Here is a 13,572-nt window from a genome sequence, read left to right on the forward strand (position 1 = left end):
ATGTATAAGAATTTCAGGGATATGAACAAGATGATAGGAATTGGCTACTCCTCTTAGTTGAAGGGTCTATAACAAGGGTGCATAATTTTACAATGAAGGACAGAAGGTTTAGAAGGGATTTGAGGAAACCTTTTTTCACCCAGAAGCCAGTGGGGGTCGGGAATGTCTTGCCGAGGAGGGTTGTTGAAGCAGGAAAACTTACAACATTTAAAAAGTATTGGATGAGTACATGAAATCCAGTGCTGGAAAGTGGGATAAATGTAGAGAAGTTTATGCAGATTCAACAGGCTGAATGGGCTCTTCTTCACTGTATGTGGCAATGAGAGGACCATATACCAATGCTGCATAATTCATCATCAGGAAGAGGTTTCATTTGGTTACTATCAATGAGGTAAAAACAATGACTGCAGATGCTGGAAACCAGATTCTGGATTAGTGGTGCTGGAAGAGCACAGCAGTTCAGGCAGGATCCAAGTAGCTTCGAAATCGACGTTTCGGGCAAAAGCCCTTCATCAGGAATAAAGGCAGTGAGCCTGAAGCTTGGAGAGATAAGCTAGAGGAGGGTGGGGGGTGGGGAGAAAGTAGCATAGAGTACAATGGGTGAAAGGGGGAGGGGATGAAGGTGATAGGTCAGGGAGGAGAGGGTGGAGTGGATAGGTGGAAAAGAAGATAGGCAGGTAGGACAAGTCCGGACAAGTCATGGGGACAGTTACTGAGCTGGAAGTTTAGAACTAGGGTGAGGTGGGGGAAGGGGAAATGAGGAAACTGTTGAAGTCCACATTGATGCCCTGGGGTTGAAGTGTTCCGAGGCGCAAGATGAGGCGTTCTTCCTCCAGGCGTCTGGTGGTGAGGGAGCGGCGGTGAAGGAGGCCCAGGACCTCCATGTCCTCGGCAGAGTGGGAGGGGGAGTTGAAATGTTGGCCCACAGGGCGGTGTGGTTGATTGGTGCGGGTGTCCTGGAGATGTTCCCTAAAGCGCTCTGCTAGGAGGTGCCCAGTCTCCCCAATGTACAGGAGACCACATCAGGAGCAACGGATACAATAAATGATATTAGTGGATGTGCAAGTAAAACTTTGATGGATGTGGAAGGCTCCTTTAGGGCCTTGGATAGAGGTGAGGGAGGAGGTGTGGGCGCAGGTTTTACAGTTCCTGCGGTGGCAGGGGAAAGTGCCAGGATTGGAGGGTGGGTTGTTTGGGGGCATGGACCTGACCAGGTAGTCGCGGAGGGAACGGTCTTTGCGGAAGGCTGAAAGGGGTGGCGAGGGAAATATATCCCTGGTGGTGGGGTCTGTTTGGAGGTGGCGGAAATGTTGTCGGATGATTTGGTTTATTTGAAGGTTGGAGGGTGGAAGGTGAGCACCAGGGGCGTACTGTCCTTGTTATGGTTGGAGGGGTGGGGTCTGAGGGCGGAGGTGCAGGATGTAGATGAGATGCGTTGGAGGGCATCTTTAACCACGTGGGAAGGGAAATTGCGGTCTCTAAAGAAGGAGGCCATCTGGTGTGTTCTGTGGTGGAACTGGTCCTCCTGGGATCAGATCCGGCGGAGGCAGAGGAATTGGGAATACGGGATGGCATTTTTGCAAGAGGTAGGGTGGGAAGAGGTGTAATCAGTTCCACCACAGAACACACCAGATGGCCTCCTTCTTTAGAAACCGCAATTTCCCTTCCCACGTGGTTAAAGCTGGGCCTCCTTCACCGCTGCTCCCTCACCACCAGGCGCCTGGAGGAAGAATGCCTCATCTTGCGCCTCGGAACACTTCAACCCCAGGGCATCAATGTGGACTTCAACAGTTTCCTCATTTCCCCTTCCCCCACCTCACCCTAGTTCTAAACTTCCAGCTCAGTAACTGTCCCCATGACTTGTCCGGACTTGTCCTACCTGCCTATCTCCTTTTCCACCTATCCACTCCACCCTCTCCTCCCTAACCTATCACCTTCATCCCCTCCCCCACTCACCCATTGTACTCTATGCTACTTTCTCCCCACCCCCACCCTCCTCTACGCTTCAGGCTCACTGCCTTTATTCCTGATGAAGGGCTTTTGCCTGAAACATCGATTTCGAAGCTACTTGGATGCTGCCTGAACTGCTGTGCTCTTCCAGCACCACTAATCCAGAATTCATTTGGTTAATGTTTCAGTAAGTCTGTGATCATTGTTACGACTTCCTGGAGATGTGTGTCCACTACTCTGGCAGCTGCCACAACACCTACATCCTTGTGCATTCTCCTCTACCTGGTGTGTTTGGGGGTCCAGATGCCTTACAAGGCTGTATACTGAAGGATAAGGGCAACCCACTGTAACCACATCATGACATCATTACACACCTCCCCTGATATATGCTGACAATGTGACTCCTCTGCTTGGATTGGACTAATCAGGAGGCCCAGTAATTCTTAAGTTAAAAATCACACAACACCAGGTTATAATCCAACAGGTTTAATTGGAAGCACTAGCATTCAGAGCACTGCAAAGTTCTGTAAAGCACTGCAATGTTCTTATCTACTTCTGTTATGAAGTTGAAGGCATGGGTACTGTATCTTTAAGAGAGAGTGACACCTTGCAAGCACCTATCATAAGACTAGCTAGCAGTCTCAGATTGTATTGGAAAATTGAAAATATGTAACATTTGGCTGTGAAATAGATACCTGAGTAGGTTGCTGTCTTGACAACAATTCGAATTTAACCAATTAGTTTAAATTATGCCCCAGGATACTAAAACCCAATAGAGTTTGAATTTATTGTTTTTGCCAACATTGAACCAATGAGACGATCTGATGTTTGTGGTATAACAAAATGTGCATTTTGAAAGTCAGACAGAGCAACTGTCATTGACAGAGAGTAACTGCCATCAAGAAAGACTACCATTCAAAAACACTCTTGATCAAAAGTATCCTTTTTATATGAAACACCTTTGTAGTAAAAGACAGAAGACAACCTAGGCAGGTCTTCAGCCAAAAGGAGGAGGACACCGGAGAGGACAATCACTGTGTGGGGGTTTTGAAATTAAGTTGATGTAACTTTAATATGGGTTTTTATTGGAAAAGTATATTGTTATAGAGTTGAAGGCAGATAACAAGCAGTTAAGAGAAAGGGGGGCTTAGAGTTGTGAATAGTTGTTGTTTAATGTTCACTTTTAGAGTTAAGGAATACATTGATATTATTTTTCTTTAAATAGTGGAATTTGTGAGTTCTCTGTCACTCACACCTTTAAGATTATGAGGTGAGGCGAGCTTTTCTGGGTGTTTGGTTTAATTAACAGAAAGGTTCACTGCCATGTCGTAACACTTCTTTTACACCCTATCCTGGAAATCATCTGGTCCTGTGGACATTTTAAAATGAAATTCCTAGGTTCAAAAGATCATTTCAAGTAAACAAAATGGTTAACGAGACTCAAGTTGAACACAAGTGTTACAATAAAGATCAATGACTCACTTCTAAATTATTCAGATTGCTACAGAAGAACTGAGACTATAACAAAAAATAATGAATGCACATTGTTATTTAGTATATCTGAAGCACACACCAGATTTCTCAAGAGTGGTGGATACAAGTTCTTAATAATTAGACATAAACTTCTCTTTAATTCCTGTTTCCATCTTTCTAATATACAATTAGTGAAGTGGAATAAACCCTGTCTCAGTTATCTTGTTCATCTCAGTCATAAGTCTTAAATTTATGAAGCACAGTTTCAGGATAATGAGTCAGTCATTTTTGACTGCGATACCTCTTCATTCAGACCAGCATATCCTGACATTTTCTACCACAAAGGATTGTTGATGCTCAGTTATGGACAACATTGAAGAGTGAACTCAATAAATGATTGGAAACTATGGGAATGAGCGGATAATGGGATTGGATTAGAGAGCAGAGCTGGGGCCAAAGATTAACTATTACCTTATCAATGGTCAAAAAGTCTCAGGGACACAGATCTACTATTTACATTTCTTATGTTATGAAAACAGTTTTTGGTAATACAGTAACATTTGAACCACACATTACCAGTCAATGACTGTCCCCAACAAGGATGAATTAACCACCATTCTTCACTCCCCCACAACTCTCCAGTCCTCTGCTTCACCTTTTCTGTTTTGAGACACACACATTAAAACCTATTTCTATAGCCTCCAGTTCGCCAGTCCCAGTTGTGCCACAAGCCAATTTTGAGATTGCAACTAGTCCATGAAAGCGAGGAACGGAAGTGAAAGGCAATTAGAAATGTTATTGCCTGGGGCATGGCAACCCTGGCAAAGGGGCTGCTTCTGCAGAACTAGGAAATGAAAACCTGTGGGTTGGACAGTGGCTTGGGCCTCTCCTGCCACTGGTTAAATATCGGCTGGCAGACTGAGACTCTTAAATGAGCATTAATTGGCCTCAGTTCACTCATTGGCAGGTAGGCCACTCAGTAGCCTGCCATTGGTAAAATTGCAGTGGGGATAGGGCCAGATCAGTAGATAGTGGGCACACCAACTATGACATTTTATGCACATCTCCATCTACAAACCCACCACAAAGTGGTTATGAACTTTTTGACTGCGATACCTCTTCATTCAGACCAGCATATCCTGACATTTTCAGGAGTCCTTTGTTTCAAACTTAAATGCTTTAATGTTTAAAAATTGATTCTCTTAAAGTGCTGCATGTGATGGCATAGCATATGGACCCCAGTGAAGAAAGAATAGTGGATGGGAGGAGATTGCAGAAAGGATTGACCTGTGAAGGCTGAAATAATACAAAGAACTTCTCTATATCCTGTGATTATGCAGAAGGTCTTAATGTTAATATGGTTCTTTAATGCAAATTTGCTCAGCTCTCATACCATCTTCTCACTTCACTGATTAAGATGTTAGTTACCCACCAGGAGCACATAGGGTTGCCAAAGTAACTATCTTCAATAAGAAACAAGCAAATCACAATTTATTTTTAATCAAATTGCCTTTTTTGCCTTCTTCATTATACATTTTCCATTTGATAATAATACCTGTACATCCAAAAAATGAAAATCACATGATTTTTTAAAAGTTTCATTTCATGATGTAGGGAGGTGATGGTGCAGAGGGGATGTCACTGGATTAGTGATTCAGAAACCAAAACTAATGTTCTGGACTCATGGGTTTGAATCACACCATGGTAGATGGTAAAATTTAAATACCTAAAATCTCGAAATGGTGTCGGATGCACACTTTTTGTTTTATTTTAAATGGCTGGAAGATACAGTGTGTTATCATTGGAAACATAGGAACATAAGAACACAAGTATTCTGTGTAGTCTGCCCATCGATCAATATGATCACAACTGATGAAGCACCATTTTTATTTGCCTTTTACTCACTCTATGCCCATAAGCATGTATACCACTGGTAATCAGAAATCTCTCCATCTCTGCCTTAAACATACTCAAAGGCTGAGCTTTCACAGTCCTCACTATGGTAGACAATTCCAAAGGTTCACAACCCTTTGAATAGAGAAATTTCTGGTCATCTCAAACCTAAGTAACCTTTTAAATTGTGCTCTCTGTTTTTAGATTCCCCAATCAGGGGAAACAACTTATCTGGATCAACCCTGATTATCCCTTTAAGTATTTTGTACGTCTCAATGAGACCATTGGAGGGGGACACTTGCCCAGTGCAGGTACTGGCTGAGAATATAAAACCCTGTCTTCATTCCCACACATGCATTATTTAAAACTCGACCCTTATTCTCCTGCTCTCTGAGTTGCCCAACAAAACTCCAGCCCAAAACCCCTGGACTTACCTGGATTTGGATCCATGGACCCCTTTCCGGGATCGACCTGAAATCCCAGCAGCTTCCACTACTCTCTCTGGCTAATATTAAACAACAGCACCTACAGGCAGCACTTCCTCCCAGTGAAGCATTACAAGCCATCCAAATCCCTCTAATTTTCCACCAGAGCTTTTACCTAGAGGTATTCAAAGTGCATGTACCAACAATGTCTTTCTGCACTCCTGTCTCGACAACTAAACTGTAGATTTAGATGATTCTCACTGTTCTGAGAGTTTGGTGAAGAAACTAACAAATTGAGATGTCTGCTGGAAATGAAAATTAATTATGTTTCTTGCAACTATGTATTTCCACAAAAATAATTTAAGGCTACCTAAAAAGAAACAGCTGCATGAGAGTTCACACTCTCAGCAACAAATGCTACTATGCTTCTAAGGTAAGGTGTATCACTTCATGTCATGATTCCTTAGTAGCCTCTGTGAACACTCAGCCTTTTCATATATAAGTGGGCTTTAGAAGCTTGGCAACACATGTAAAGTCTGTAAACTCTGTGGAATTGATTTCTACAGATAGTGTGCAACTGTTGTCAATACCCTATTTTAATCTCTTCCAGATCCTTATCCTTGTTATAATACAGGAAAGGGGACATTCTTTCTAGCGTGATTTTGAATTATTGCTTGGACCAGGTACTGGATTTATCCAGACCCACTGATCTTCCCTCAGATGTAACAGAAAAGACTCACTGCAGATGTTACCACTCCTTTGCTAGCCAGAGCAAATTTGTAGTTATCTTTTAAAGGAAAGATTGTCCAGGAGTGTTACGCTACCCTGCTTCCTTTCACTAGCTACAGAAAAACAATTTGAAAACATTATTTTTGCAGGAAAAATTTGTAAGGATCAGCATAGGGGGTTGACAATGGGGTCAGGATAATAAATCTTAATGCACCTCCAGGAGGGATCACTGAATAGCAATCAAAAGTGGAAAACCTTCTATAACCGGGGGCTGTTAAAACAGAGTACTTCTTAAACTTATTTTTAAAAGCAAATATTTCAAATCTATAGCATTTCCCTATGCAACATACATTCCCCACTGGAGTGCATACCCTCCCTTCCTCACAGCAGTTTTATATGCTTGCAGCCAAAGCAATAACATTTCAAATCAAGTGGCTGTTATGGTAACCTTCACTATTTATCATCAGTGTTGACGACACACCTATCAATTGGAGGAAAACTCAGACTTTCTGGTCCTCTGACATTCAACACAACCTATTTTGTCTTGTTTCTAGGCTGCAGTAACAATCACCTATCTGATTCACAGTTACTCATCGGCAGCCTTGGCTCCCTTTAACAAGACCCACTTTCATAACATACTGAATGTTCTTCTCTTTTCCTTGTTTAGCAATCCCTTAGGGTCAAAGATGACTTGCTTTCATTCTTAGGGGATGGGTTCTGCAAAAGTTGAATATACCAACCCTGTAGCCAAAGACTCTCCTTGATTGAGGTAGTTAGAGTTTTTTGGGGTGGGGGTAAGTAGGATATTCTGAATTGTGCACGCTCTTTCTGATGCTTATACGTAACTCCAGTGCTCCAAAGAGGATGACACCTGTGCGGACTTTTCTTCCCCAGGTTATGTGTTCCAGGGCAAGCAGATCCCATGTATTGGTGGGGATGTTGCTTTTGTTTGGGGAGGCAGTGATTGCTTACCATTATGGAGCCCAGAGTAGAGCACCTGTCTCAAGAGTCTTGTGTCAGATGTGCGGACAAGATAGCCCACCCATTGCAGCTGGTCATGCTGAGTAGTGGTGCTGTGGAAAACACAGCATACTGCAACAATCCAGTAAATCATTCCATGGATGTACTGAATTACAAGTCTTAATGTACTCAAAGTACATTTTCAAAACATCCATCTATGTCCCATCATGAATCTCAATGCACTCCATTATAGCTGCACACATGAGCATTTTCAAATCAAAAAGAAAGGGATTAATGACAATTGATTAGATTTTATTAATGTGGAGGTGCCGGTATTGGACTGGGGTGGACAAAGTTAAAAATCACACAACACCAGGTTACAGTCCAACAGGTTTATTTGAAAGTACTAGCTTTCAGAGTGTTAGTGGGGCAAGATCACAAGACACAGAATTTATCACGGAAGATCACAGTGTCATGCAACTAAAATGATATATTGAACAAACCTAGATAGCTGTGAAGTCTTTCATCTTTTAGAATGGGTTACAGGTTTCGGTTCATTAATATGTAAATCCTAGAACTTTTTTTAAGTCACATTTTTGAGATAACAAGGTTTTATAAAATAAGATGACATCTCAGCTCAGACAATGTATTAAAGGTGTGAGCATTGAGTGAGTCTGTATCCCAATCTTGAGACAGACTGGTTCTATTTCCAAAGTAGGAATTCATAAAATATAGTACAGGAATTGACTGCTTGCATTGACTGCCTGCAGGTTGTGCACTTTTTGAGCAAAAATAGAACATACCTGCGAATACAATTCTGCTAATGCAAATTCACCCCATACTTATATGCAACTCGCATACACACACACATGTGTGTTTTTTAAAAGTAGTTCTGGGATTCGCCCCTAGGTCCCCTGAACATTAACAGTCCAGCAATAATACCGCTAGACCATCACCTCCCCACAACTCAGTGTCTGCTCAAGTTATGACCAAAGGGGGGCATGTTCATTGGCTGTTTGACAGCCACTAACATTTGATAAGGCCTGTGAGCTGATCACGGTGCAGCCTTCATGTTAGGGATAAGTACACATCTGATGAGGTGAGAATGATAAGAGACAGGAACATTTATAGATTTTTAAAAATTATTTTAAATATACTATTTTTAAATTATTTAAAATACAGGAAGGACCATTCCAACCACTGCCAACCACCCAGGAAGGAACCGTTCCCACCGCTGCCAAATGCCCAGAAAGAAACAGCTCTCATTGCTGCCAAACACCCAGGAATGAACCATTCCCACCACTGCCAAACCCCCAGGAAGGACCGTTCCAACCACTGCCAACCACCCAGGAAGGAACCGTTCCCACCACTGCCAAACCCCCAGGAAGGAACCATTCCCACCGCTGCCAAACCCCCAGGAAGGAACCGTTCCCACTGCTGCCGACCATTCAGGAAGGAACTGTTCCCACCACTGCCAAACACCCAGGAAGGAACTGTTCTCATTGCTGCCAAACCCCCAGGAAGGAACCATTCCCATTGCTGCCGACCATCCAGGGCGGAACCGTTCCCATTGCTGCCGACCATTCAGGAAGGAACAGTTACCACCGCTGCCAAACCCCAGGAAGGAAACGTTCCCACTGCTGCTGACCATCCAGGAAGGGACCATTCCTGCCCCTGCCAACACTCTGGCGAGGGGACAGCTCCCACCCAAAAAGGCAAAAAAAGAACAAGCAAAAGTAAAAGAAAAAGAGAAAAAAGAAAGGAAGCAGACAAACCCCTGGACATAAATGCTGCTATTCTGCCACAAAGTGTGGAAACTCTTGTCATGTAGTGATAGTGTCCCTACCTCAGAGTCAGGAGATCAGGTTCAAGTTCTATCTCTGATCAGGCTGATGAGGAAAACACCTAGAAACAAGGTTGCAATCATCTTACATTTGAGGAAACTTTGTCACAGAGCCACCATGTTGACAGATACTGTAAATACACCATGAAAGTTAACAGCAAAATCAAATGAGAAATACTGACTTTACAATTTATAATGGCAAATATTGGCATTAAAGTAAGATGAAAAGTACCCGGAAAGTAAGCCTTGCAAATTGTTGTTTCACCAAACACATTTCGAAGTTCAACTTTGTCATATATACTGCATTTCCTCTGCCCACAAGTGAAATAATTTCTTCAAAAAATTCAATTGCATGTTATATGCAAATTCACGTTCACTTAAATCATGATATAGTAGATTCACAGACTAGCACATGGATTTCAAAAATGCTTTACAGCTTTTAAAGGGAACATCACTCCCAACCTAAAAAGACCTTTTTCTAAAAGCACCTTGCACATGTCGACAGTAAACTTGGCCATACCTCCTAAGTATTAGCATGAATGGTAGAGTCAGAAACAGGGTCAACACTTCAATCCCCCTGCGAACCACATTTCAATTTACTGCATGGTTCCAATGAATCCAATGGTTCCAAGCATGATCGATAGCATTTTCCTCAACAATTCTATCCAAACGACAGTAAATGATGGAAAACGCAGCCAGTGAGAGCTGCTTCATATGGACCTCAGTCTCATGAAGTGCACACAACTAAAATGCTTATTGTACATTTTCTTTGTAGATGCAGGATGGTCTTCTGTGTACTGCCAACAATTTTGTTTTTTTTAATTCTGACATTTGTACAATTACTTTAGCAACCTGCTGTTATTTTTATCATTTCTATCAAGAACACGGTGTGCTTTCTGAACATGCCACCTCCTGGTAAAGAGAAAAATATCAGCTCCCAATCCATGTAAAGAAAACAACCAACTTGTGTTCATGGTCAGCTGCAACTTCTAATGACCTCAGAACATCCCAAAGCAAGTTAGAAACAACAGCTGACTTCTGAAATGCATACACAATTATGTAAACTAACGACTTACATCGATAGAGCAGTTTCACTGTAGAAAATATGTTTCTAGGTACTTCAGAAACAAATTCAAAACGTGTTTCTGAGCCTTAGTAGGAACAATTGGAAAGGTAACCAAAAGCTATGCTATAGAGGCTTTTGAAAGGAGCTTAAATAAGAGAGAGATCTGGAGAAGCAAGAGTTTAAGAAAAGAAAAGGATCCTGAAGCAGCAGGGCCAAATGTTGCAAATACAATTGCCTCATTGTCCCCCATACTAACCCAAACCGCCATATCAATAGAAAGGTTCTATTTCAATTTCTTGAGAAGCTGACTCCACATATCAGCACAGTGCCAGCCTCACACAAACACGTCAAAAGCCTAAGTTCCCTGAGGCTGAACCTTACAGTTTTTTTTGGCTAAGTCCAACTTGTACTGAGTTTCTTAGAGAGATTGTCATCATGAGGTCTAGTGTGTTCACTCACTGTATCTCACCAGTCTCATCTCATTAATTACATTTCATATCCCTACAGGCATGAATCACTTCCGATTACCTCATCTTACTACACGTTATTCTTGGGACAACTTGCCAGCAGCCATCAGAACTGACTGGCATCCCTCCCACCTGTACCATCATAGAAAGCCTGTTGTGCATCCAGACCCTTGGGTGACCATCTATTTGCACATTCTCCCCATATCTGCATGGGTTTCTTCTGGGTGCTCCGGTTTCCTCCCACAGTCCAAAGATGTGCAGGTTAGGTAGATTGGCCATGCTAAATTATCCATAGCAGGTTAGGAGGACTAGCCATGGGAAATGCAGGGTTACAGCGGGGGTCTGGGTGTGATGGTCTTTGGAGGGTTGCTCTGGACTTGATGGGCCAAATGGCCTGCTTCCACATTGTACTGATTCTATGGCAAGAAAGGGAGCCTCCTTAAATGTGAAAGCATGTAAATTGTATTGTTGTTTATGCACATCCTTTGAGATTTAAGATAAGTTTTAAAGTAACCTGACACATTGCTGTTCACATTCAGTACATTGTCCTTCCCTTTTGCCCTGTAATTTCAATATCCAAGATGGCAGAGCTGACAGAATAATGAAGACAATAGAGTTGTCATTGTGTGATTTTAAACTGCTCGTTGCGTTTTCTGACACCCAGAAGCATGTGAAGTAGCAGAGAAATCCGTGAAATAAATTGAAATAGTGAGTAAAAACTGATCAAACCCTGCAAAATAGCAAAAATAAAAACATATCGGTGAAGCGAAAAAAAGCTTCAAAGGTTTTTAATTTTTAATGAAACTTAAATAAAACTTTATTAAATAAAAATTAAATGAGTTTGCCAGTTTTTAAAAATTAGAGGAGAGCATACACAGTCAGAATTTATATTGGGTGCTTGGTGTAAGCAGACACTTATTGCTATACAAGAAAATGGATGTGCAAAGGTTTAATCTATGACCTAAAATGAAGCACCGCCCACTCAAAATATAACACTGCCACTGGGTGGAGCAGTGAGATTGGTCTGGTTCTCAAGACAGAGATGTCTGAATTGTTTGCATAGTCAAACCCCAACGTTTGTTTGTTTCCTTGATATACTATTATACAGAACCAAGCTGCATTTGTGACTATGTATGTACACAAAGACATTTTTTATGAATAAAGTATAGGCTTGAAAAACAAGAAAGAGTTTTGGAAGGGCTGATGAGACAGACACAGTTGGAATCTGGTACAATCTCCTGTTAGTTACAAATGTCCTTACTACCTCTAGTGAGTAATAGTTAATGTGGTCTCAGAATTATTGTAAACTGTATATAGTTACTGTTATGTTGTAAACCTTACCTCGTCACCTCAAACAATAACGTCTTCCACTGAGACTTTTTTGTGGTCCATCCTCCATCAGACTATTAAACTGCCTCTTAAACAAGCACAAGATGGATGATTGGTGGCAGTTCTCTAACCCAAACACAGGCCATCAGTGGTTGGTACCCAAACATCACATGATAACTTCTTTAAAGATCAATTATCATCTGCCCAAAGTGGGGAATATAAGAAATAGGAGCCATCTGACCTGTCAAGCCTGCTCTGTAAGATCATGGCTGACCTTTTCGTGGACTCAGCTCTGACTACCCGCCTGCTCATGATAACCCTTAACTGCTTTACTGTTCAAAAATCTATCTTTGCCTTGAATATGGAGAAAGAATAGGTATTAATCCTTCTCTCTTATTTTATTCCAAATATGTACTGCAAATAAATTTGTGATTTTTCCACAATTTTGTATGACTCCATCAGATGCCAGGTTCGTGCAAATGAATCTCCAGAATACACTAATCAAATGCCTTTAATACCACGACATGTAGACCAGCAGTAATCTGTTCTCAAAATGGCTGATCTGTACGGATTCTGGCAGGTATTGCCAAGGTTAAAGAATGAACTTTATTTTTGAACTTCTGAATTACAAAATAAATATTTTAGTGCTGCTGTACTTGTTGCAGATCATTATTATTATACACTTGGTGATGGAAGCCATTCTCAGGACTTAATAGTTGCCATTATACTGGTTAGGGGTAGAGACAGGAAATAACCAGAAAGCCCCACTCAACCAACATCCAATAACTGTTTCACTTAAACAGTGTGGGAATTCTCTGTTCCTCACAAGCATCAAACATTAAATGAGTATTAAAATGGTCTCACAATCAAATCAGCACTCTCCTCCTATAGAAGCAAAATACTGCAGATGCTGGAAATCAAAAACAAACACTGAGAATATTAGAGAAACTCTTTTCGGCAGCATCAATGGAGAGAGAAACAAAGTTAACTTTTTGAGTATGAACTTTTCTTCAGATATGTGGGAAAGAAGATGAACAGATGGGACGGGTCATGAGGGCGGTGCTGAGCTAGAAGATTGGAGCTGAGATGAGGTGGGGGGAGGGAAAATGAGGAAACTGGTGAAATCCACATTGATGCCATGGGGTTGGAGGGTCCCGAGATGGAAGATGAGGCGTTCTTCCTCCAGGTGTCGGGTGGTCAGGGAGTGGCGATGGAGGAGGCCCAGGACCTGCCTGTCTTCAGCAGAGTGGGAGGGGAAGTTAAAGTGTTCGGCTACAGAGCAGTGGGCTTCACTGGTGTGGGTGTCCCAGAGATGTTCTCTGAAGCACTCTATGAGTAGGTGTCCTGTCTCCGCAGAGACCGCATTGGGAGCAATGGATACAGTAAATGACATATGAGGAAGTGCAGGTGAAACTTTGATGGATGTGGAAGGCCTTT

At 42.0% G+C, this 13,572-nt stretch overlaps 1 long non-coding RNA gene across 1 annotated transcript in view; it reads left to right on the forward strand.

Moving 5' to 3' along the window:
• Positions 1 to 9,868, forward strand: part of LOC140476285 (uncharacterized) — an 89,532-nt gene extending 79,664 nt beyond the window's left edge. Inside the window, exon 5 of the long non-coding RNA XR_011960442.1 lies at positions 8,613 to 9,868. This is a non-coding gene — a long non-coding RNA (uncharacterized lncRNA). The remainder of the gene's footprint in view (positions 1 to 8,612) is intronic.
• Positions 9,869 to 13,572: the final 3,704 nt, after the last annotated feature.

This window comes from Chiloscyllium punctatum, chromosome 4 (genome assembly GCF_047496795.1).
Source record: "Chiloscyllium punctatum isolate Juve2018m chromosome 4, sChiPun1.3, whole genome shotgun sequence".
Lineage (NCBI taxonomy): Eukaryota > Metazoa > Chordata > Chondrichthyes > Orectolobiformes > Hemiscylliidae > Chiloscyllium > Chiloscyllium punctatum.